Source organism: Nerophis ophidion, linkage group LG02, assembly GCF_033978795.1.
Source record: "Nerophis ophidion isolate RoL-2023_Sa linkage group LG02, RoL_Noph_v1.0, whole genome shotgun sequence".
NCBI classification, from domain to species: domain Eukaryota; kingdom Metazoa; phylum Chordata; class Actinopteri; order Syngnathiformes; family Syngnathidae; genus Nerophis; species Nerophis ophidion.
Window position 1 is genome coordinate 11216664 of NC_084612.1, and position 26791 is coordinate 11243454.

The following is a 26791-nucleotide window of genomic DNA, read 5'->3' on the forward strand; positions in this document are numbered from 1 at the left end:
CTGGATGTCTTCACTTTCATGTATTCTTTTTATGGACAATCAAACTTGCCTACACTTTAAAGTCATAATAAAATGTTGTCCATATGGAAAACATAAGGCCTGCATTTTTCTTGAGTTAATGGGTCAACCAAAAGCAAAGACATGGAGCGTGAGATAAAAGTTATTACGCAAGTACTGCAAACATTCAACATAATTTAGGGCATATTTTCGAGCATATATGTCCATCCATCCATCCATTTTATACCGCTTTTCCCATTCAGGGTCACTGGGGCCTATCTTAGCTGCATTCGGGCGGAAGGCGGGGTACACCCTGAACAAGTTGCCACCTCATCACAGGGCCAACACATATACTGTAGACCAGGGGCGCTCACACTTTTTCTGCAGGCGAGCTACTTTTCAATTGACCAAGTCGAGGAGATCTACCTCATTCCTATTTATAATTTATATTTATTTATTTATGAAAGAGACATTTTTGTTAACAAGTTAATGGTGTTTAATGATAATACAAGCATGTTTAACACACATTGATTCCTTTCTTTCATGAAGACAAGAATATAAGTTGGTGTATTTGATTCTGATGACTTGCATTGATTGGAATTAGACAGTGGTGCTGATAACGTCCGCATTTTCAAATGGAGGAAAAAAAAAGTCCTCCTTTCTGTCCAATACCACATGAAAGTGGTTGGATTTGGCATCTCATTTGTCAAACTTGCATACTCGTTTTTAAACACTTTGTTATGAGAGTAGCATATGTGTGTGGCCCTTTAATGTCTGGCAGCAGGTGAGTGACGTCAGTGAGTGTGCGGGTGGGCAAGCAAGTGAGAAAGCGGTCGCTGAGGGCGGGGGAGAAATACATTGGCATCAAACTCCGTAGCTTGCTAGCTTGTGCACGCTAGCTTTCTGAGACTCTTATTTTGTTAGCACAGGCAGGATGAAACAGGTCTTTTATGGTGAAGACAGGAACCGTGCAGTCGGTCTTTAGAGTTTTGACAGTAGGTACGGAGTCTCTAGAAATAAAATGTGTTTCTCTGCGTCCGCCCTGTTAGTGATTTTTTTCTTAAATATAAGCCGCAGCAGCCAGCGTCATCTCACAATATCCTCGGGTGCCGAGAACGTCAAACAAGTGACGAAAGTGAAGTCTTGGTATGATTGATGATTGCTCATTTTATGTATATTTTTTAATGCCTGGCTTGAGATCGACTGACACACCCTCCGAGATCGACCAGTCGATCACGATCGACATAATGCCCACCCCTGCTGTAGACAAACATTCAGACTCACATTCATACACTAGGGCTCATTTTACTGTTACCAATCAACCTAACCCCAGGTGTTATGAAAGTAAATTGTTCTTACGCTAATGTATACCACATCAAAGGCCAAACTATAGCGGGCTGGCCAATTGTCCGCTACAATCGCGTGAGCCGTAAGTTTGCATTTGGGCACTTGGCAAAACTACCTCTAGATTATGTTGCAATTTTCAATGCCAACAAAGAAATAGACTGACAAAACGGTCCAACATACTGTATGTAAGGTAAGACTACACTTTTCCACAAATGCGCTAGCTTGATGCTAATATACATCGGCTTTGCTTTTAACATACTACTGATGAGCATTAGCGTATTTAACTTTTTAATTTTAACAACTTAAAATGTATCAATGAAAACTACAATTGAAATGCATGTTAGAATGAAACACCCGGACACAACTCTCGCTTTGGTTCTACAGAGATTGGATGGCTCTCAACAGGGTTGCCCTCACCCCGTACTCCCTCAGCACCTCCCACAAAATCTCATGGGGGACCCGGTCATACGCCTTCTCCAAATCCACAAAGCACATGTAGACTGGATAGGCATTCTCCCAGGCCTTCTGGCCACAGCTCGCAGATGCAGATTTTGCAATAGAGGCTTTGAACTAGGGCGGGGCAATATATCGATATACGGGTTTGTCTCTGTGCAATATAGAAAATGACTATATCGTGATATTCGAGTATACATTCTCACGCAGTTGCTTTTAGCTACGGGCATTACATTACAGGCTCTTCTCGCTCTTTCCTGTCTATCCTTCTCACAGACAGCAAACGCTTCTTCTTACACACGTCACATACTCTCACGTCATACATCACATACGTATACGTCCTCGCGGAGCAGAGAGATAGCAGCATGGGTAACGTTAGCTGTGATGCTAGCAGAGCCGTGCGAGTGGTAATACGAGAGAAAGAAGGTGCGAAGAAAGAAGAAGTAATTCCCAATAAAAACAGCAGAGGGTCCATCATCTGGCGGTGGTTTGGCTTCAAGTGGGAATATGTCAAACAGACAACCGTAATAAGTCAAGCATGCGGCAAAAGCGTTGCCATAAAAAGTAGCATTGCTGCTGATATGTAGCATCATTTGAAAAGTAACCTGCTAGAGAATGAAGAGTGATTACTCCGCATGTAGACATCTCCATTTGGTGCCATACGCCCACACCATCAAAATGCCGTGGCAAACAATTCCAGATCAACACCGTATGAAAAAAATAGTCAACAACAGAATTTAAAAACGTCCGTAGTAACCTACCACATGGGCGGCATAGCTCGGTTGGTAGAGCGGCCATGACAGCAACTTGAGGGTTGCAGGTTCGATTCCCGCTTGTGCCATCCTAGTTACTGCCGTTGTGTCCTTGGGTAAGACACTTTACCCACCTGCTCCCAGTGCCACCCACACTGGTTTAAATGTAACTTAGATATTGGGTTTCACTATGTAAAGCGCTTTGAGTCACTTGAGAAAAGCGCTATATAAAATATAATTCACTTCACATAGCGAAGGACGAACACTTTAATTGATTTCCTATTATGCAGCTCATTTTTATTTGACACAAAAAATGTTTGACAATCTTGCACTTTCTGTTTTGGAAATGACATGAATGTTTGTGCCATTGCTTAATAACTATTTAATAAATACAGTTTTGGTTAATTGACTTAGTTGTGATTTCCTTCTGTGCATGAAAGTTTAAAATTAGCATATATTAATGCAGTATGAACAAGAATGTTTTAATGTAGACACATTGGATCATCATACTGCTGTGATTAAAAGCATCAAGTGTTGATTCGAGGCCAAGGCAAAATATTGAGATATATATCGTGTATCGAGATAGGGCCTAAAAATATCGAGATATTAAAAAAAAGGCCATATCGCACAGCCCTACTTTGAACATTGTCCATTCCTGTTCAATGTCCCCAACCTCCACAGGGATGGCAGAGAAGTCCCGCAAGAGGTGGGAGTTGAAGTCCCTCCGGACAGAGGACTCCTCCAAACGTTCCCAGTTCATCCGCACTACACGCTTCGGTTTGCCGGGTCTGTCCAGAGGTCTCCCCCACCATCTGACCCAAGAAAGTGAACAACGCCAAAAGTCATAGATCAAGCATCAAACCTTTACCATAATTTCCCCATTGTGGGATAAATAAAAGTCTAAAAAGTCTATCTTAATTAATTGTTGGATTCAAAACAGCTCTTGAAGCATTTCATTTTTACAATCACCCATTACATAACCACGTCCAAGCTCCTGTAAGGCCTAATGACTCAACTAATTGTCCTTAATTATTCTAGTTTGAATAGATGTTGCAACTGGATTCAAGGGATTGACTTATTTAAAACTAAACTTGTTCCTGTTGCTCATTACTTCAGGTTGTATGTTTAAACGTTTGTGTTGCGTGTGTGTGTGTATAAACTGATGAATAAAACACACATACACACTCAAGGTGGTGTTATATGAATATGTTTGCTTTGCTGTGGTCTCCCTCAGCATGGGGAGCCTGGTACCTGGGGATGGAGGTGGGGGTGGTCGGGTCGTGGGGGTACACACTCTAATGGGCTACCAGGGGACCTGACGCCATTCTCCAGAGGGACATAGCAGGGGGGCCTGCACGCCTTTGTCAAAATGCACACTTCCTCAAATATTCCCTTTCAGTTCCATTAACACCAAACACAAATGCACGTCCAATTAGGCAAAGCAGGCCCACTTCTTAGGAGGGATACCATATCGTACAGAAATAGACACTGTACATGTAGCCTTAGAAAACACTAGTCAATTTGATTCAATTCTTGGGGGTAACTATTCCATTCAGAATCGATTCTCGATTCTAAATCAATACTTTTTGAATAACACTGGGTCCCAGTTCTATGATTAACTACATTACTCAATAAAATAGATAAACAGTTCTGATAAATGTATATATTACTTAAAAGAAAGCTATTTTTGTTGAATACAATTCTACCCAAACATTGAATGAATAAAATTCAAATAAGGCAACAAGAGAAGTATCCAACACTTACTAAACTAAATCTGTACAGCAGATATGGGCATCCACACCAACAATATGATTTGCCAGAATGGCTGGACAGGACATATTCACAAAAATATATGTTGGTTTTAAGAATTGTTACAAATAAGAATCACGATTAATTTGAAAATACATTTTTTGATGTTGAGCTTGTTGAGTTTGTTAATCATGACTTGAGGCAAAAATGATTGTACTATTCAGTTGCAGAAAGCAATCACACGATTCATCCATCCATCCATTCATATTCTACCGCGTATTCCCTTTGGGGTCACGGGGGGCGCTGGTGCCTATCTCAGCTACAATCGGGCAGAAGGCGGTGTACACCATGGACAAGTCGCCACCTCATCGCAGGGCCAACACAGATAGACAGACAACATTCACACTCACGTTCACACACTAGGGCCAATTTAGTGTTGCCAATCAACCTATCCCCCAGGTGCATGTCTTTGGAAGCCGGAGTACCCGGAGGGAACCCACACATTCACGGGGAGGACATGCAAACTCCACACATTGAACCTCAGACTACTCAGGACCTTCGTATTGTGAGGCAGACGCTCTAACCCCTCTCCCAGCGTGAAGCCCTGACACGATTCATTCAGTCTCAATTTCTGTGTAAATAACTTCCACCCATTTGCTACCTCTTGTCCCTTTCGGGGTCGCTGGAGCCTATCTCAGTTGCATTCGGGCGGAAGGCGGCGTACACCCTGGACAAGTCCCCATCTAATCACAGGGCTAACACAGACAGACAACATTCACACTCACATTCACACACTAGGGGCAATTTAGTGTTGCCAATCAACCTATGAGAAAGGTTGTCATAAACGTTAATTCATGGAAAAAAAAAATACAAAAGAAAACACACTTTTATGCATATGTAAATGTACCGGTATTCAGTTATAAACATTCATTCACTTTTTACTCTCCTTTATGGATCTAAACTTTACCACTGCCAGTATTTTTTTCTATATTTTTATTGTAATATTTTCAGAATGTGTTTGTTCTATATTTGGCCAAAGTAAGACAAAGAAAACAATCTGAAGTTGTATTTATTTTTTTGTTTTAATTCCATGAATTTAATAGTCTGGCCCACGTGTGCACAGATTTTCCTCCATGTGGCCCCTGAGCGAAAATGAGTTTGCGATCCCGGTCATAGAATATTGTATTGTAGACAATATTTCTTATTTTCCTTTTATTGAGACATGTTCCATGTTAAAATTGTGGTGTGTAGGGAAGAACAAGCGCCAATTAATTTGATTTGAACTCATTTCAATGAGCGAGACCGTTTCGCAATAGAGGTTTATCGAAGTACGAGCTGTGTCAGAGAACTAGTTAAATGTATTATTTATTTGTACTGTACTCACAGAAAAATATTGTTCAGGACATGTGTAAGTAATTGGGGATGCAGTACTACCTTCCAAACAGTAGATGCACTGTTGATTCACTATTGACCAGTTTGCTTATTGTAATAATATTAGTAATTGTGTAGGCTTTATTCTTAAATATATTTTTCTAAAAATATGTACATTAGTCTTACAAAGTGTGCGAAAACAATTTTTTTTTTGCCATAAAATATCAGCGCATTCTTGTGTCTGATCGACATGATTCATCACAATCACCTGTTCACGTTTGCCATAAAAGTGAGAACAATGCATTAAGTTACTCACGTCATTACATTTCTTGATGAATTGGACATTTTCAAATCAAAACAAGTGTGGGGAAAATAAAGTCAGGCTTATTTTTTGTGAATATTCCATATTTTGAATAAAAAATAACTGATCCTGAGTTTTTTGCAATTTAACACCACGGTGTATTTAGGGAAGTGTGCTAATTAATGACATCTAAAGTGTGTGTGCGTGACCATGCTGCGCAGTAAAAACATTCATGCAGCAGTAATCACGTTCTCTATATGTGTCAATCAAGAAGTTACACACATTTTGCGTGCCTGTATGCAATTGTGTATGCACTTCACCTGCACGTCGCCTCCTGCCCCTTTAATCAGCGTAGCACAATAGTAGGGGCTAAATCCGCTTTATCTGGACACAATCAGATTAGAGAGGATTGTTGCGCGGCTAAGCACCAGCAAAACTCAAGCGGGGCCTCCTACTTACGGATCAAGATGATTTGATTAATAATTTGGGACGGTATTATCCTTTAAGAAGCATAAATTGTTTCATTCTTATTCATTTATTTTCTATTTGTGTGTGTTATTTTTTCTCCTGCAGAGTTCCTAAGGCTAACAGAGATTGAAAGATTATTTCTCCCCACCTGGCAGAATGCTCCCTCCCATTTGATGGCCTGTACTTCATGTCAGCGCTGACAGTACTGAGAATTACCAGATGGGGGAGCTATGGCTGCTGCTGCACACAATGGAATGGGGAAAGGGGTGTGTGCCTCGTCCCCGCCTAATCTCATCAAAATAAACATGCCAGCAGTTGTCAGCTTCCTCGGCAGCGAGGAGGCGAGGAGGGAGGGTGCTATAGAAACAGGTCAGGCTAATCATGCATATAATTGCATTTTGACATTTTGGGCTACTGGGACCAGACCTTTGGATATCAGCTTCTCCTCCGAGCACTTAAGTGATTAACAAATGAAAATGCAGCTCTGAAACTTAATTAGATATTATGTCTTATCCTTGCCTACAGGGTGGGGTGCTAAGTTAGATGTTGCCAGTGGGTAAAGGTAGGGGGAGGTTTCTACTCTACATCGACAAACACATCACAAGGTGAGAGATGCAAAGGGCACATCATCGTTGAAAAATTGTTTTTCTTCAATGTTTTCATTTTGCAAATAAAAAAAACAGTCATGGATAGTTTGCTGGAGATTATTACAAAGTACAAGATCATTTATGTAATTGCAGTATGCTCGTCTATTTATGACCTATCCGTACTTAGTATGTCTGTTCCAGAGTCAAACTGTGATCGTCGTAAAACCTACAGTCGTGGTCAAAAGTGTACATACACTTGAAAAGAACATGATGTCATGGCTGTCTTGAGTTTCCAATAATGTCTACAACTCTTTTTTTTTTTTTTTTGATAGAGTGATTGAAGCACATACTTGTTTGTCACAAAAAACATTCATGAAGTTTGGTTCTTTTATGAATTTATTATGAACTTTATGAACAGAACTTTCCTCCAGAAGGTCTTATCTTTGTCCATGTGATGATGTCAGATGAAACAAAAAAATGCGCTGTTTGGCCAAAATACCCAGGAATATGTTTGAAGGAGAAAAGGTGAGGCCTACATCCAAGGAACACCAATCCTACCTTCAAGTATGGTGGTGGTAGTATTATGCGCTGGGCCTGTTTTGCTGCCAATGGAACTGGTGCTTTACAGAGAGTAAATGGGACAATGAAAAATGAGCATTACCTCCAAATTCTTCAGGACTACCTAAAATCATCAGCCCGGAAGTTGGGTCTTGGGCGCAGTTGCGTGTTTCAACAGGACAACGACCCCAAACACACGTACAACGTGGTAAAGGAATTGCTAAATCAGGCTAGAATTAAGTTTGTAGAATGACCTTCCCAAAGTCCTGACTTAAACGTGTGGACAATGCTGAAGAAACAAGTCCATGTCAGAAAACCAACAAATTTAACTGAACTGCATACATTTTGTCAAGAGAAGTTGGCAAAAATTTAACCAGTAACCAACAAGTATGTGGTCCAATCACTCTCACAAAAAAATAAGAGTTGTAGAAATTATTGGAAACTCAAGACAACCATGACATAATGTTCGTTACAAGTGTTTGTACATTTTTGACCATGACTGTATATTAACAGTAATGTGTTAAACATTTTCAATATTTTTAACTGTTGTACAGGTGTACAAACAAGTTAAATCGAGGGTCGGCAAACCAAAATGTTGAAAGAGCCATATTGGACCAAAAATACAAAAAAGAAATCTGTCTGGAGCCGCAAAAAATGAAAAGCCATATACAAGTGTTATAATGAAGGCAACACATGACGCAAGTGTCTATATTAGCTATAATATCATGTTCGTCCTTCGTTTTCGAAGATGACCAGGTGACTTCTCGATGATTTGTGTGTGCGAAGATGGCTGATGAGGCCAATCCTAGCACAGAATGACCGGCTGCAGTGAGGGCAGGTTATGGCTGGGGGGTGGCTGGCTGAGAGGGAGGAACAGTCCCTGGTCTTGCGGAGCTGTCGCTTTTGTTTGGCTTCATGGATGCATTTTTCCTCAAAGTCTGCTACACCATGCAAGACTGCAGAGCGCCAGTTTGAACGGTGTTGGGCATCGGCTTCCCAGGTCTCTGGGTCCAGACCACAGCCCTTGAGACTGGTCTTTAGGGTGTCTTTGAAGCGTTTCCGCTGTCCGCCGCGTGAGTGCTTTCCATGGTGCAGTTCACCGTACAGAAGTATTTCTGGTAGGCGTTTGTTTGACATATGGCAGACATGGCCAGCCCATCTCAGCTGGGAACGCTTGAGGATGGCATAGATGCTCTCCATCTCTGCCCTGTAGAGGACCTCAGTGTCTGGGATCTTGTCCTGCCACCTGATGTTGAGCAGCCTCCTGAGGGATCTCATGTGGAAGGCGTTGAGTTGTTTAGCATGCCGGCTGTATACAGTCCAGGTCTCACAGGTATACAGCAGGGCGGGTAGGACAACAGCACGGTAGACCTTAAGTTTGGTCCGTAGGCTGAGCCCTCTGCGCTCCCAGACAGAGCTGCGGAGTCGGCCGAATGCAGCACTTCCATGCGCTATCCTATGCATGACTTCCTCGTCGATGTTGCCCATGCGTGACAAGGTGCTACCAAGGTAGACAAACTTTTCAACAGTTTTGAGATCTTCACCATTCACGCTGACGAGGGGCTCAGTGTACGGGTCTCCAGGAGCATGTTGATGCATCACCTCTGTTTTCTTTGAACTGATGGTGAGTCCGAAGTCTGAGCATGCTGTGGCGAAGTTGTTCATACACAGTTGCATTTCCAGCTCGTTGGAAGCATTCAGGACACAGTCGTCCGCAAAGAGGACGTTGCGAACCTTGGTGGTCTGTACTTTTGTCTTTGCATGGAGTCGTCGCAGATTAAACAGCTTGCCATCAGTACGGTAGCGCAGGTCTAACCCCATGTCCCCAGACCGAAAAGCATCCGTTAGCATGGCTGAGAACATCATGCTAAACAGAGTGGGTGCCAGAACACAGCCTTGTTTGACACCATTTTCCACATGGAAAGGCTCAGATGATGAGACGTTGTCCTGGACTTGTGCCTGCATTCCATCATGGAATTCACGGACCATGTTAATGAAGATGTTTGAGCAGCCAAACTTGGCCATGATCTTCCAGAGGCCCGCTCGGCTGACAGTGTCGAAGGCCTTTGTCAGATCTACAAAGGTGGAGTATAGAGTGACGTTCTGTTCTTGGCACTTCTCTTGGAGTTGGCGAGTGGCGATGATCATGTCAACTGTACCACGACCCTGCCTGAATTCACATTGGCTCTCCGGTAGGAGGTCTTCATGTTCAAGATGTTCCGTCAGGCGGTTTAGCAGAATTCTGGCCAGGATCTTTCCTGCTAGACAGCAGAGCAGTGTCGCGGTGGTTGTTGCAGTCCTGCCTGTTGCCCTTGCGTTTGTATAAGTGGATGATGGAGGCGTCTTTGAACTCCTGTGGCAGTTTCCCTTGGTTCCACATGGTGCAGAATAGGACTACCAGTTGTTTGGTCAGAGGTGGTCCACCAGCTTTGTAGATTTCTGCTGGAATTGCATCAGCACAAGGTGCTTTGCCATTTGGAAGTCTTCTGATGGCTTTGATGACCTCAACTTCCGTTCGTGGTTCGTCAAGGGAGGTGTTGACAGGGACTTGAGGGAGGCGTGCAATGGCTTCCTCATTAATGGCTGAGGGGCGGTTGAGAACAGTGTGGAAGTGCTCAGCCCAGCGCTCAAGGATCTTCTGTCTGTGACCAGTGTGCTGCCATCAGGACTGAGGAGAGGGGAAGATCCTGATGTTGTGGGCCCATAGATGGCCTTGAGGGTGCTGTAGAACTTCTTGCTGTCAATCTGGTCTGTATAGGACTGATTCTCGTCAGATTTTCGGCAGAGCCAGTCGTCCTGCATCCGACGCAGCTCTCGCTGGATGGTTGTTTTGATGTTCTTGAGGGCAGACTGTTTTTGAGAGGATGTTGGATCACTGAGGTGGGCTTTGTGCAGACGATGTTTCTCCTGATCATCATTCTCATCAAACCAGTCCTGTTGCCTGCGGGCTGTAGGTCCTACTGCATTGAGAGCAGCAGTGTAGACGGTGTCTCTGAATGCAGCCCAGTCCTCCTCGAGGTTCCCAGAGGGTTTCAGGTCCTGCAGTTTGCTGTTGAGCTCTTCAGTCAGCGATTGGTTGACAAAGGCATTGGTGAGTCTGGAAACGTTCAAGCGCTGCGGAACTTTGGAACCTTGAAGCCTTCTGGGAGGATGGATCTTGATGTTCAGCTTAAACACAAGGAGCCTATGGTAAATCCAACACTCTGCACCGCACACCGCCTTTGTAACCCTGATATCCTGTCTGTCCCTTTGCCTCACGATGGCATAGTCCAGTAGGTGCCAGTGTCTTGAGCGGGGATGCATCCATGAGGTCCTGTTGCGCTTTGGGAGGCTGAAAACTGAGTTGGTGATCAAGAGTTCATGTGCCACACAGGTCTCCAGCAGAAGGGTGCCATTATTGTTACAGCTGCCGATGCCATTTTTTGCCGAGGACTCTTTCCCATGATTTGTGATCAGTGCCGACCCTGGCATTGAAGTCACCGAGGATGATGAGCTTGTTTGCCTTGGGCACTGCCACGATTTTAGCGTTCAGGTCTTCATAGAACCTCTCCTTCACATCGTCTGTGTTCGTCATCGTGGGAGCATAGGCACTGATGAGCGTGGCATAGTGTTTTCCTGGAAGAGGCAGGCGCAGCGTCATCAGGCCGTCACTGACGCCTTTGGGAAGTGCAGCCAGCTTATTGACCAAGTTGGATTTAATGGCAAAGCAAACTCCTGCTTCACACCGCTCTGCTTCAGTGCGGCCTATCCAGAAGAATGTATAGCCAGCACCAGTCTCTGTCAACTGTCCCTCTCCAGCTAGACATGTTTCGCTGAGAACAGCGATCTGGATGCCATACCGGTCCAGCTCTCTGGCGATCAGGCCAGTTCTCCTCCCAGGTCTTGATAGGTCACCAGCCCTATCAAGTGTGCGGACGTTCCATGCGCCAAGGGTGATCGGTGTAACCTTTTTCCTGTTTCCTTGTTTCTTACCGCTAGTTATGGGACGCCTGCCAGCTGCGGCTAGCTGGCCAGGTAGAAGTGAGGCAGGCAATTTTTGGGGCACCTTTTCTCGCCCGTTCCTCATGCCAGGAGGTAGGCAGTGCATACCTAAAGAGGGCTGCCTAGTCGCTCAGGGGGCTGCCGAAGTCCACTGCTGCCTCAATCATTGCACAGCGACCCTATGGCCTAAGCCGCCTACGTGCGAGTTTGTGACTATGGCTTCCACTGAAGTCCACACCTGCCACTTGGCCACGTGCCCGACGCCGCAGGACTTGGGTAAGGTTGGGGGAGATTGCGGGGGTTGTGTGTGTGTAAAGTCATGACTTGCACGGTGCATTGGATTTAAGTGAGGGTGGGTTGCGCAGCACCGACCTCACTCTCTCGCCCGAGTCCACCTGTATCCAGTGGCAAGACAGAGTTGAGACGGCTGGAGGTGGATCCAGGTGCAGTGGACGGCCTGGACACATTATAACATCCAGCCCGTAGCGCTCCACAGAGCCTGCTGGTGTCACCATTCAGCCCGTTGAACCTCTGAGGGTTTCTTCCGCGCAGTCAGCCGAGAACCAGTCTTCTATCCCAGTGTGCTGGCTATGCTAGGCACCACGGGAAGTGCCATACAGGCATGCAGGAGGACCAGGACTATCAGTAGGGATATTTCCTTGGCCAGAGGACCCTTGCTGAGGTAAGGTACTACCTCTCTACAGCCTGCGGTCTTAGTTTAACGTCATACCCAGGACTCAATTAGCTATAATAGCCTACTATTCAAATGACTATATGTCGCAAGCTGACGCAAATCTTCGTTGACAGAAATGTTGAAATGTAATATTTATTGTACACATTTTTACAACATTAGAAACCATTAGTAAATCAGAAGCTACTCTGAAGGTGAGAAAACTCTTGGAAATGACAGGCTTTTAATGGAAAATTGTATAGATGATTGCGTACAAGTTAAAGGAAACAGCAGGCTGTCTTCTTCTAATGGATTTATTACAATCTTTGGCAAGCTAGGTAATATTTGCTGTGGTCTGGAACAACATGGCGCAAAAACACAACTATCAGAAATGCAGCCAATATTACATACAGATAATGTGTCATGAGACATGCAAAACTAAATTATATACAAAGAGGATAAAAGTAAAGGATATTAAATGAGCTCAAATATACCTACACATGAGGCATAATGATGCAATATGTACATACAGCTAGCCTAAATATCATGTAATTGATTAACTTGCAGTCATGCCAGGACAAAATATGCCTGATTAGCACTCAACACAAGTCAGTAACATCAACAAAGTGCGCCTTTGTGCATTCATCTATAAAACGTTTGGTGGACAAAATGAGGAAAAAAGGAGTGGAAGATTTTACTTGTAAACAAACTGTTGCATTTGTTTATTATTCCACCTCCTTTTTCCATTTACAATCATTTTTTAGAAAATCTTCCAGGGAGTTACTAGGGCAGCACTAAAGAGACGCATGCAGTTCGAGAGCCACGTGTTGCCGACCCCTGAGTTAAATGCTAAGATTAAAATGGCTTTGTAGTGATTTAGTGATAATGTCACAGATACCGAAGTCAAACACTGTACATTTTAAAGGGGGCAATTTATGATATGTTTCTACATTTAAAACACTTCCTTGTGGTCTATATAACACACAATAGTGGTTCTTTGGTCAACATTCCAAATAGGTTATGTTTTATAGACAAGCCACTCTCTGACATTCTTTTCAGGATGCGCCGTTTTTTTGTGCAATCTTATTTACGTGCCTCCACTTCGATAGTGTATTCTCCCCTTCATACAGGTTTTTGTAGTTTTTTAGCGCTTCTATAGTGAGTCTACTATAACTCCAAAGTATATGCTAATTTGTACAACAAATGTCAACAACGGAGGATGCATGTGCATGTACGAGCCAGTCTGCCCAATGACAAAAGGACAGAGGAAAAAGAAGACGCTAATTGAGGACAGTAAGGGACTACAATGGCAGACTCAAGCAAAGCACTTTGGGTACATTTCTACCATATTTAGAGATAGCCGCTGACGTCACACTTGGGAAAAGAAAAATGAATTGGGCAAATTACAAACAACTCGTTTGGAGGAAATATGAAGGAAAGCGGTATTGTTTTATAAATATATTTCCCATGCATCCATGGTTTAATTCCAAATTGTTTGCACTTGTGGCAATCCCAAAATACACAAAAGCAGGTACCAGTAGGTAAGAAACGGTTTTGCGTATCAGGGCCCCTTTAACACAAATTATTATATGTACTTCCATAAATGCTCTATTATACGATGGCATTTGTTGACCTAGACCGCAAAGCACATGCACTCATGCATATAATCACGTTTCAAACATATACGTTGTTACTCCCCCGGGGGAAACTGGATAGAAACACGCTACAGTGCGAGCGCTTAACCTATTTTACCATAACAATGTAAAAGGTTAATACAATGCTCTACTTTTTCTTCCCCTCTATCTGCTTTCTTTTGTAATTCAGGTATTCCTTTTATTTCTATATTGCTGCATTTGAAGCAATTTTAAAGTTGACAATTGAGGTAATTGTTATCATTAATTCATTATCAATAGCATTATTTCTTTTGGTATTGTTGTTGCTCATTTTGTAGTGCAATAATGTTTATTGTAATTTCTGTGTTATTACTATCTGCTTCAGTAACCGGTTATTTGCTATAATTGCTGGTATATTTGTGCATATTGTATTTGCTGATGTTGTGTCTTTCTCTTATTCCCCCTCTTGTCACCATCATTTCCCCCACTGTCTTTTTTCCCCCTTATTTCTACCCCCACCTCCTCCGGTCTGGCTGTGCCAAACATTAAATTCATAAAGTCAAATACAAATAAAGCAACAAGAAATAGCCCACATTTCTCTTTTATAAAGTAAATCTTCACAGCCGATATAATATAATTTGCCTGAGTGGCTGGACAAGACATGCTTGAGGAAAAAAAAGCAAAGAAAAAAGACCTTGATCACAATGACAACATGGTGTGATTAGAAATTGGACATGAGAAATGGAGAGGCTAATATTTCCTAAATCTAAGGTGTATTTTTTAACTTTAGCAAATATTTGAAGTGCATAAAAAAAGTAGAAAGGGAATCTTAGCTCTCTATGTTATTTATAAACATGTAAAATACCGTATTTTCTGGACCATAAGGCGCACAGGATAATAAGGCGCACTGTTGATGGTCGAGTGTTGATCTTTTTTCATGTGTAAGGTGCACCGAATTATAGGGAGCATTAAAGGAGTCTTTTTTTTTTTCCTAATTTCAAACACTTCCTTGTGGTCCACATAATGTTGGCGATGGTGGTTTTTTGGTCAAAATATTGCATGAATTATGTTTTACTGATCATCTTCAAGCCGCTTTCCAATATTTGCTTTCGGATGCGCCGTTAGATGGGCGGTCTTATTTACGTGGCTCACGTTTGGCAGCTTCTTCTCCCCGTCATCTTTGTTGTAGCGGTGTAGCGTGCAAGGACGGGAGTGGAAGAAATGTCCAAAGATGGAGCTAACTGTTTTAATGACATTCAGACTTTACTTAAATCAACAACAGAGCAGCCTCTCCTCATTCGGAAACAACCACACCGGAAATGTGTCTCGTGAAAAACCGTCTGACCGGAACTCTCTAACAACTAAAGTTCCTTGGGTGAAAAATATAAATCTTACTACACCGCTATGCTTTAGCGCTTTCATGGAGAGTATAATGACAGATAAAGTAAGAACTTTACACTACTTTATTTAAGAAATGGCAACAGCAGAGGATGAATGTCCCATAACAAGAAGATAGAGAATTAAAAGAAGCTTATAAACTATGGTGTCGGAACGGACTATAAATTTTCAGGATTTACGCAGATCCCAAATACATATCAGCAGGTATTAGAAGATGAGAAAAGTTGCTTTTGCATAGTATTGCGAAACAAAACGCCAGATAATATGTCTCACCTTATACACACACCAAAATAATACTCGTATGTTGAAGCACATCAAGCAGTGCGGCTTCATAGCTTACCAAAGTCGTACTAAAACATTTTGATAGATTTTTGAGCGCTATGTGTAATGTTCTATGTTTTCAATGGCACATATAAAATGTTGGTGTTGTTTTATTGAGTCATATTGCCATCATACATCTACACGTATCACTTATGTTTGACGGCCATTTACTGGTCAAACGAATTATTACACCATGTGAAATGAAGTGAATTATATTTATATAGCACTTTTCTCAAGTGAATCAAAGCGATTTACATTGTGAAACCCAATATCTAAGTTAAATTTTTAAACTAGCGTGGGTGGCACTGGGAGCAGGTGGGCAAAGTGTCTTGCCCAAGGACACAACAGCAGTGACTAGGATGGCGGACGACAGACCGAGCTATACCGCCCCGTACCAAATAAAACTGCTTTGAGGTCGGTAAGGAAAACCAAAACTATTCCGTACATCAGGCGCACTGGGTTATAATGCGCACTGTCGAATTTTGAGGAAAAGAAAGGATTTTAAGTGTGCCGTATAGTACAAGAAACAACTCTTTAACGCAGTAGTCACTGCAAACGTATGCGTTCTTTGACTTTGCTCCCTTGTCCTGGAGTGTGTGCCACTTTTGTAGTCGCCGTTAGTGAAATCTTGCACTAGTCTGCCCTTCTTGATTACCTCTCGAAGAACTCTGAAGAAAAGTTTATCCTTTTTACGATTTGAACGTTTTGTACAGCCGAAAAGAACGCAAGCAGAGGGCCTTTGAAAAAGGATAAAAGGCACCTAGTAACCATTGAGAACAGACGCTGCTTGACCACCATGCATATTTAATAAACTAGCCATGACATCAATAAAATCCAAACAATTTGTTGTTTTGAAATAGCGGTTGTGAAACACACACAGAAAAGAGAGTGGCAGTCGCAGACTTGTGCATAGTATTGTATTGTATTGTTAGTCAGTAAAGCGCAAGTGCTTCGTCCAACAATAATGTCAACAATGTAAATACAAGTACCAATGACTTCTGTTCAGAACTCCTTCAATGAAAAAAGACAATGATAATAGCACTGTGACTGTTTCACGACAAAGCAGCCAGTCAGAGAGGGGAGGGATGTGAGGGAGGGGGGATGCTCAAGAGGCTTGAGGTGGAGGATGTGGAAGGATAGACCTGCAGGGAAGACTGGGACTCAGCTGTCAACTCTGTGACATCACATATGGTTCAGTGTCCTAGTGGCACGGTGCTAAATGACAACAAGGCCTCCTCTCCCTCAGCATTGCATAGACTGGTTTGAACATCTGTGTGGAGCTGCATACTTGAAGTAGCACTACATATACGCACATATACCCCCTGTCCCGCATATGCCAACACAACATTTCGAGTATAAACTCAAATACACTGCGATACACTCAGCGGCAATCTTGCTCATCTCCTGCATTTTGCATAGGTGACACTTTTCATTATTCAAAGCTTCTTTCTTAGGAATGCAGTGTGCACATAGAGGGGAGACGTCTCTCTCTCTCTCCCTCTCTAAACAAGGCAAGCCATTATGCATGCACAGACTACAGACAATGTGCGTGTGTGTGTGTCTGTGCATGTGTGTGTATGCGTGCGTGTCAAGGACAGTGTGTTGTAGCCAGGTGTCCAATTGTGAATGTTTTTCAATGTCTGACAAGACAGACATCATCTGGCTTTTCTCCATCAAGAAACATTTGAGTGTTTATTAGGTACTCTCAAGACCATACTTAATTTATTATTGCATTTATTGAGCATTTAGTTAACTTCTAGGAAAATTGTTATTCTTATTTGTTTTCAGAATTGTAGGGCACACCGTGTCAAATCTCCGAAGGACCACATACAAAATAGCCACAGGTTGCCCACCAGACGACCCTGTGTAAAGGTAACGAAGACCAACCAGTGTGGCTGGGCCATGTGTACGTTGGTAAACCTCACACCCTAGAGCTTTTAGACAGTATGCTCGTCTCTCATGCCGGACAACCATGGTTTAAGTTCCAGATGTAAGAGAAAGTAAGGCAGGTAACAGTGGTGCCGTGACCCAGACAAGAGGGTTTAACGGGGTGAGTCTAACTGAGGCCAGCTGGTGTGGCTAGGTCATTTTTACGTTGGTCAACCTCACTCCCAGATAACCTCTGGAGTACTGCTGGTTACCAGGTAGTAGTGTTGTCCTGATACCTGTACCAAAATTATTTTGATACTTTTCGGTACTTTTCTAAATAAAGGGGACCACAAATAAATTGCAATATTGGCTTTATTTTGACAAAAAATCTTAGGGTATATTAAACATATGATTCTTATTGCAAGTTTTTCCTTAAATAAAATAGTGAACATACAAAACAACTTGCCTTTTACTAGTAAGTAAGCAAACAAAGGCTCCTAATTAGTGTGCATTTTTTGTCATTTATCGATCTATTATTTTGTCAAAATTATGAAGGACATGTGATAGAAATGTAATTATTAATCTACTAGTTCATTTATTGTTAATATCTGCTTACTTTCTCTTTTCACATGTTCTGTCTACACTTCTGTAAAACGTAATAATCACTTATTCTTGTGTTGTTTGATACATCGCATTAATTTTGGATGATACCACACATTTAGGTATCAATCCAATACCTAGTAGTTACAGGATCATACATTGTTCATATTCGGGGACGGCGTGGCGAAGTTGGGAGAGTGGCCGTGCCAGCAATCCGAGTGTTACTGGTTCATTCCCCACCTTCTACCATTTTAGTCACGCCCGTTGTGTCCTTGAGCAAGACACTTCACCCTTGCTCCTGATGGGTCCTGGTTAGCGCCGTGCATGGCAGCTCCCGCCATCAGTGTGTGAATGTGTGAATGGGTGAATGTGGAAATAGTGTCAAAGCGCTTTGAGTTCCTTAAAAAAGGTAGAAAAGCGCTACAACCCATTTACCATATTTAAAGTCCTCATGTGTCCAGGTACATATTTCCTGAGTATATAAACCAGGTGTGTCAAATTCAAATACAGAGTGGGCCAAAATTTGAAACTGAACAAAGCCACGGGCCAAGGTTGAACAAATTAACCTTTTAATAGGGACCCAAACAAGTTTTGCATTGAATATTGAACAAGCAAGGCTTATATAACTTTATAGTGACATGCAAAATCGAGTTTCAAATAATAATAACAATAATTAAAAAATATCAATGGCATATCAAATAAAATTTAAATAAAAATGTAATGCCTATTTTATATTTACAGCCATCTGAGGTAAATATCAAAATAAACCTTTTCCACAGGCCAATAATAAATTTGAGAGTAAAATAACAATAAGGAATGAATCAAACATTCAAGCCTTGAAGTAGCAAGAGAAAGTGAATGAATAAAACATTATTGCTCAGTTTGCAACACTGATTTGCTTTAACAATGATTATACAACCTAATAGTGCAAAATCAACTTTCAAAAAACAAACGAAAAAACATCACAGAAATAACATTTAAATAAAAAATGTAATGCCTTTTTTCTATTTGCAGCCTTCTGAGGTAAATATCAACATTAACTTTTTCCACTAGCTAATAAATGTGAAAATAAAATAATGAGGTGGTCGGGGTTGGGGGGTGGCGGGGTTTGGTGTTGGGGGGGGGGTGTATTGTAGCGTCCCGGAAGAGTTAGTGCTGCAAGGGTTCCTGGGTATTTGTTCTGTTGTATTCATGTTGGGTTTAGGTGCATTTGTTCTCCCGAAATGTGTTTGTCATTCTTGTTTGGTGTGGTTTCAAAGTGTGGCGCATATTTGTAACAGTGTTAAAGTTGTATATACGGCCACCCTCAGTGTGACCTGTATGGCTGTTGAGCAAATATGCTTGCATTCACTTTTGTGTGTGTGTGTGTACAAGCCGCATAAACTATGTGACTTGGCCAGCACACTGTACTGTATATATGGAGGAAAAGCGGAGGGAACGACAGGTTGTGGAGAACGCTAAAGGCAGTGCCTTTAAGGCACGACCCCAATATTGTTGTCCGGGGAGAAATTCGGGCAAATGGTTGCCCCAGGAGATTTCCGGGAGGGGTACTGAACTTCTGGAGTCTCCCGGGAAAATTAGGAGGGTTGGCAAGTATGAGTATTAGCGGTGAATTCAGTGTTACAGTGGCACCACCACTGTATAATACCGGCGGGCCAGCTTTAATTTTAATTTGATATTACCTCAAGTGCCAAATTAAATTACAGGGCAGGCCAAATTTGGCCCGCGGGCCAGATTTTGACACCCATGATATAAACGATATAAATAAATAAAAAAACGAAAGAAGATGTGATGCCAAAAAATAGACGTAATCATAGTAGTATCGACTAGATACACGACTGTACTTGGTATCATTACAATGGATGTTAGGTATAACTTAACCAATAGCGTTTGTTTACATAGTGACGGCGGTGAGCTACAGTGTATAGTGAAGCATGTCTAGCTACAGTAGTCCTCGTCCTGCAGGGATGATACTTGTAAAAAAATCACTCTATTTTTCACTATGGAGGAAAGTATTAGTGATTTAGAAGTAGCTGCTGACTGGGGCTGGACTTTGGCAGCTAGATAGCTAGCCATGTCTTAAAGCACCGCTTCCGGTGGGCATTTCAGTGTTATAACTTCACCTTTATCGTTAGTTTTTAAGCCAAAATGCGTCCGTTCTCCTTTTTCTGTCTACACACTGTTTGGAAGTACTCTGCGATTGTGCACTGCCAAACATGCTCGTAAACCAGCAATGAGGGTATAGTACCGAATATGATTCATTAGTATTGCGGTACTATACTAATACTGGTATACCGTACAACCCTACCAGGTAGATAGCTCAGCCATTTAACTTGCTAGCTAGCTCCCATGCTGGAGAACCCAGGTTCAAGTCTCGGCCAGACCAAAAGCAGGGACTGAACCAGGCGGGATACATAACCACAATTGTAGATTTCATAGTTTAATTGTGTTGATGCTGACAAGCATTTAATTTTTGCTTGTTTCAAACTGTAATTTAATTGTTAACAGTGGTAACTTAATGCATGACGGCAGTTCTTGTATTGCAGTGAGAGACTTGCATTCGAAAATGCTGGTCAGTTTCAAGCTTTCATTCAGACGATGGCACCAGATTCAAAGTTCGCTGAGGAAGGCTATGGGATCTACGTGCCTTTGGAAGAGGTCCTCTCCTTTTGAGTGTGGACACCGCAGCGTATTAGAACACTGAGCATCACATTAACCAGCAGCAACTGGCAGCTCAAAGGTGCAGCAAGATGGGAATTTTCAGCTTGATTGGGTTTTGGTCTCGGAGTAAAGGGATGAATTATTTATTTTCAGTCTTGAATTTGTGTGTACGTGTGTTTGTATGTGTGTGTGTGTGTGTGTGTGTGTGTGTGTGTGTGTGTGTGTGTGTGTCAGAGCATACAAAAGCGTGCACGGTAGTACAAAAAAAGAAGACAGGCCGAGGTAAATACTTTAAAACATTCTACCTTTCACTTGATGCAGAAAAACAACAAGCTGGAGGGTCAGAGTGCAGCGTTCCCAAAAGTGAAATTCCAGTAATTATTCACAGGAGAGGGACAGCGGGCGCTCAGGGCAACATGCCCGCACCCTTGAGTGGGCAGAGGAGACTGACAGTCCCATTATAAAACGGCCTGTGTGACAGATAAATATTTCAGACACAAATAAATAAAGGATGCTTGGCGTTTTCCCTCTGAATGACTTTTCACAGCTGAATGCCCACGGCCGCTTGCCCCGGGATCTCCTGACGGCACCCTTCACCCCTCCCTCTCTATCACCCCACCGCCACCCCTAGCTCGATACAACCCTACCCCAAACAGGCCACCAGACCCCTCCCTCGTCGACACACATCCCCTGGGCTGAGCGCCGCCGGCAGCAACATGCAGGTATAGATGCCGCTCCTCTATTTGGGGGTACAAAGAAGCAATTCACGACCGTGGTCAAGACATGCAGTGTGCCTTTTGTGTCTCCCAATCTCTCCGGCGGTCCGGCTAATTTAGAAAGGCAGAGCCCATTGTTGCCCTCGTAATTACTTTAATGTGCAGAATAAGTGGTGGAATGTAATGATTTTTTATTTGGAGGGGGGCTGGGATGATATCAATAGGGTTGATTACAAATGCAGCCTCTCATGATATGTGCTAGCAAGTAAAGTAGATTTAATTTACTCTTAGATTAAGTGTGGTAAATGTCTGTGGCTCTAATAGGCATAGCTAAGCGTCTCCTTTTGCCCTTCCTAATAGTTTATGGATTACTTTGCTCCCGCTATTAGGAGTGGTGTGGCTGCCCACAGGAGCACAGTGGGATAATTCAATTAAAGGTGAAGTGAAGTGAATTATATTTATATAGCGCTTTTTCTCAAGTGACTCAAAGCGCTTTACATAGTGAAACCCAATATCTAAGTTACATTTAAACCAGTGTGGGTGGCACTGGGAGCAGGTGGGTAAAGTGTCTTGCCCAAGGACACAACGGCAGTAACTAGGATGGCACAAGCGGGAATCGAACCTGCAACCCTCAAGTTGCTGGCACGGCCACTCTACCAACCGAGCTATGCAGCTCCTTCAGCTGCTGCGGCGTGAGGAAGCGTGCGTCACAGTGCGAGTGGTAGCAGAAGTTCCGACCATCGTTTATGGTCGGAACTACGACGGTATCTGATCGTCTTCGAACCTCCGACTTTCGTTCTTGATTAATGAAATTTAATTATCAAACTCGTTTGCACTTGCACTTGCATGGCTTAATCTTTGAGACAAGCATATGCTACTGGCAGGATCAACAGAGGAGCAGGCGAGGAACCGCTTCCAGTCGGAGTTGGAGTTTATCCAATGTTTGGCAAATCCAAACTATCTCAACTTCCTTGCTCAGAGAGGCTTCCTGTGGGAGAGAACCTTCAACTACCTGTAGGTGATATCATGTGTGATGCAAGCGGTCCTGCACTGTGCTTACTTGTGTGTGTGTGTGATATCATGTGTGATATCACACACATGAAGAGTAAGGTGTGGGTAAGAAACTAAAAAGATGATGAGGGATTGAGTCAGCACAGTTATAGATTATTTCTAAGGAAAACTCTTAGAAAAGCTTCAGAATGGAAATATTGGTAAATATTTCAAGTTTTTTTTCGGCAACCATTTTCATCACAGTATGTATTCTCTAGAAAAAAATATAGAGGATATAGTGATGTAACACCCTTTGAGCAAAAAAGAGGAACATTGAAGATTTTTTTCGCAGCACTTTGCCACGTAAAACCCAAAAGAACATTTTTTAAAATCAACAGTACATTTCACACAAATGGGTGCATTTCTAGACTATAATCTACCTTTAGATTCATTCTCATCTACCAACCTCTATTGGCTGTCTTTTTGACACAATCATGTCCCATGTAAAGTATACTTAGTTTTTTTTAAGTAGATGATTTACCAACATTATAGTCATTGACAATGTCATGTAAAATTCTATAACACATATACTCAGAAAACCTTTCCCATTTGGCAATTCTGTCCTGTATCCACGCCCCCTCAAATAATATACTTCCGGTGTTGTGACCTCTGATTGCAATCCGTCATGTCAAAAATATACCTGCACGGGTGCCCACACTTTTTCTACAGGCAAGCTACTTTTCAATTGATCAAGTCGAGGGGATATACCTCATTTATATATATAATTTATAATTATTTATTTATGAAAGAGACGTTTTTGTTAAAAAGTTAAAGGTGTTTAATGAAAATACAAGCATGTTTAACACGTATAAATTCCTTTCTTTCTTGAAGACAAGAAAATAAGTTGGTGTATTACCTGATTCTGATGACTTGCATTGATTGGAATCAGATAGTAGTGCTGATAACGTCCACATTTTTAAATGGAGGAGAAAAAAAAAGTCCTCCTTTTTATCCAATACCACATGAAAGTGACTGGTTTTCGGCATCTTATTTGTCCAGCTTCCATATTCGTTTTTACAACACCTTTACAAGAAATATATTGGCGGCACATTCTGTAGCTTGCTAGCTTGTGCACGACAGCTTTCTGAAACTCTTATTTTGTTAGCGCAGGCAGGATGAAGCAGCACTTTAATTGTGAGGACAGGAACTGTGTGGTTGGTCTTTAGATTTTTGATGGCAGGTACGACACGACAGTCTGTTGAAATAGAAAGTGTTTCTGGCCTTACTGTCGGTCATTGTTTCTTAATAATGATCTCACAGCAGCCAGCGTCATCTCACAAGACCCTCGGGTGCAGTGAATGTCAGTCAAGTAACATTTTAGTGAATATTGATTATCAGAAATGTTTAGGTTTATTTTTTTAATGCCTGGTTGGCGATCCACTAACATACCATTCGCTATCAACTGGTAGCTCACGGTCGACGTAATGGGCACCCATGCTCTAGTACTACAACCGGTTTGGAACTAACAGTTTTCGTATTGTAATCATCCAAATATAATTAGCAGGAAAAAGTGGACAGCTATCTACATTGCAGCTTGGAGAGTGAATGGAGGCGACAACAGGTAAGATGGCAAGATGCTTAAGTTAACTAGCAAACTTTTTTTGTTGCGCCTAATTGTGTACCTGTCCTGCAACTCAGTGTGGCGTTTAGGCAACAGGAAACGAGTGTCCCTGCAGCAGAGGCAAACAAATTGTGTTTGGATGGTGTTTCTATTGATATTTAATCTAAAATACTCAAGCGATTTTGACTCGAATAGAAGTGTTTGAAAATGCGGAAATTCCACACGTCTGAAGATAAAGGAGGGTTGTCCATAGAATTGGGAATTTTATCCAGTTCGCAGTGTTTCGATTCGTAGGAATCATTTGCCAGTCTTGTTAATAATTCCCTTATCAATGGGCATTTTTCATGTCACCACGCATCAAATCAAATCAAATCAACTTTATTTATACAGCACATTTAAAATTTACCACAGGGGTAGCCAAAGTGATATACGATGGGCAGGTTAAAAACGAAAACCGAGCAAACACAACATAACAAAAAAAGAACATGATAAAAAAATAAAAAATAAAATAAAATAAAATAAATAAAACATAAAAACAGGTTCACAGCAGGTGTATAATGGGGCGCCATTGCAGGATGGATATTACTCAGTGTTAAATAAACCTGATCAGCACAAATGCTAGAGTTATTCACAAGAAAGGGCATCTTGCAATACTTACAAAGTGGATACAGTATTTTTCGGACTATAAGGCGCACTTAAAATCCTTTCAGTGCGCCTTATAACCCAGTTTACCTAATGTACAGGCATAATTTTGGTTTCGCTTACTGACCTCGAAGCAATTTTATTTGGTACATGGTGTAATTAATGATAAGTGTGACCAGTAGATGACTGTCATACATAAGAGATATGTGTTGATGGCAATATAATGGCAGTAAACAACACCAAAACTTTCAATTTTCCATTTTGTGGGTTCTTCCGAGGATGTTGTAGTCGTGATGATTTGTGCAGTCCTTTGAGACATTTGTGATTTGGGGCTATATAAATAAACATTGATTGATGATTGATGATTGAATATAGAACATTACACACGGCGCTCAAAAATCTGTCAAAAATGTTTTTAGTACGACTTGGATTGCCCTCACATTAAACATACAAATATTATTATGGTGTGTATAAGGACTGCAAAATGGCACCTATTAGCAGACATTAACTGGCGTTTTGTTTCGCAATGTTATCGAAAACCAACTTTTCCTACCTTCTGGTACCTGCTGATGTGTATTTGGGATCTGCATAAGTCCTGAAAATGTGTGCGCGTCCGCAATTATACTCTGTGCCGAAGACTTCCTCTTTGTCTCTATCTTCTTATGTGGCATTCATTTTCCACTGTTGACATTTCTAATATAAAGTAGCGTAAAGTTCTTATATTAGTCAGTAGACTAGCAATCAAAACCCTAAAAACTGTAGTGGGGTTACATAATTCACCCACAGAACTTTAGTTAGTAGAGGGTTCCGGTCGGACAGTTTTTCACGGGACACATTTGCGTCGTTTATGTTGCATTATTGAGAGACAGATGAGAAAATGCTGCTCCATTATTGATCAAAGGGGAACATTATCACCAGACCTATGTAAGCGTCAATATATACCTTGATGTTGCAGAAAAAGACCATATGTTTTTTTAACCGATTTCCGAACCCTAAAAGGGTGAATTTGGCGATTTAAACGCATTTCAATTGATAGCCTGTCGGAGCGATGACCTTTCACCCGTGACGTCACAACGTTAAGCGGTCCACCATTTTTTCAAACACATTACACACACCAAGTCAAATCAGCTCTGTTATTTTCCGCTTTTTCGACTGTTTTCCCGTACCTTGAAAACATCATGCCTCGTCGGTGTGTTGTCGGAGGGTGTAACAACACAAACCGAGACGGATTCGAGTTGCACCAGTGGTCAAAAGCTGGGAAAGTCCCTCGTTTGTTCCGCACACTTTACCGACGACAGCTATGCTACGACAGAGATGGCAAGAATGTGTGGATATCCTGCGACATTCAAAGCAGATGCACCAAACTTTTAACATTGTGCATGAATGCATAAAGGTGAGTTTTGTTGATGTTATTGACTTATGTGGAGTGTGCTAATCAGACATATTTGGTCACGGCATGACTGCAAGCTAATCGATGCTAACATGCTATTTAGGCTAGGTGTATGTACATATTGCATCATTATGCCTCATTTGTAGCTATATTTGAGGTCTTTTAGTTTCCTTTAAGTCCTCTTAATTCAATTTATATCTCATGACACACTATCTGTATGTAATATGGCTTTTATTTTTTTGCGGCTCCAGACAGATTTTTTTTTGTATTTTTGCTCTTTCCCTCTCCCTCACACGCTGCATCCAGCCTTTCCCTCCACCCACATTTAATGCCAAACAAACACATACCAATCGTTGGTTAGAAGGCGATCGACGAATTCGTCCTCGCTTCCTCCCGTGTCGCTGTCTGTCGTGTCATTTTCGTCGGTTTCGCTTGTATACGGTTCAAAGCGATATGGCTCAATAGCTTCAGTTTCTTCTTCAATTTCGTTTTCGCTACCTGCCTCCACACTCCAACCATCCATTTCAATACATGCGTAATCTGTTGAATCGCTTACGCTGCTGAAGTCCGAGTCTGAATCCGAGCTACTATTGCTATACCTTTCTGTGCTATCCGCCATGTTTGTTTCTGGTGGCGTCACGCTGTGACGTCACAGGATAATTGACATGTGGATATACCGATGGTGAAAATCAAGCTCTTTGAAGCCGTTTTTCTGAATATTGCGTGATGGGTAAAA

The 26791-nt window shown here is 42.0% G+C and overlaps 1 long non-coding RNA gene across 2 annotated transcripts in view; it reads right to left on the minus strand.

Annotated features, from left to right (window-relative positions):
• The window catches only part of LOC133569685 (uncharacterized), a 201613-nt gene that overhangs the window by 84368 nt on the left and 90454 nt on the right, over positions 1–26791 (minus strand). Inside the window, exon 3 of one of the 2 annotated variants that reach the window (XR_009809851.1) lies at positions 2884–3361. The exons of the other annotated variant lie outside the window; for it this stretch is intronic. This is a non-coding gene — a long non-coding RNA (uncharacterized LOC133569685). Of the gene's footprint in view, positions 1–2883; positions 3362–26791 lie in introns of those variants that run through there. 2 annotated transcript variants of the gene reach the window in all.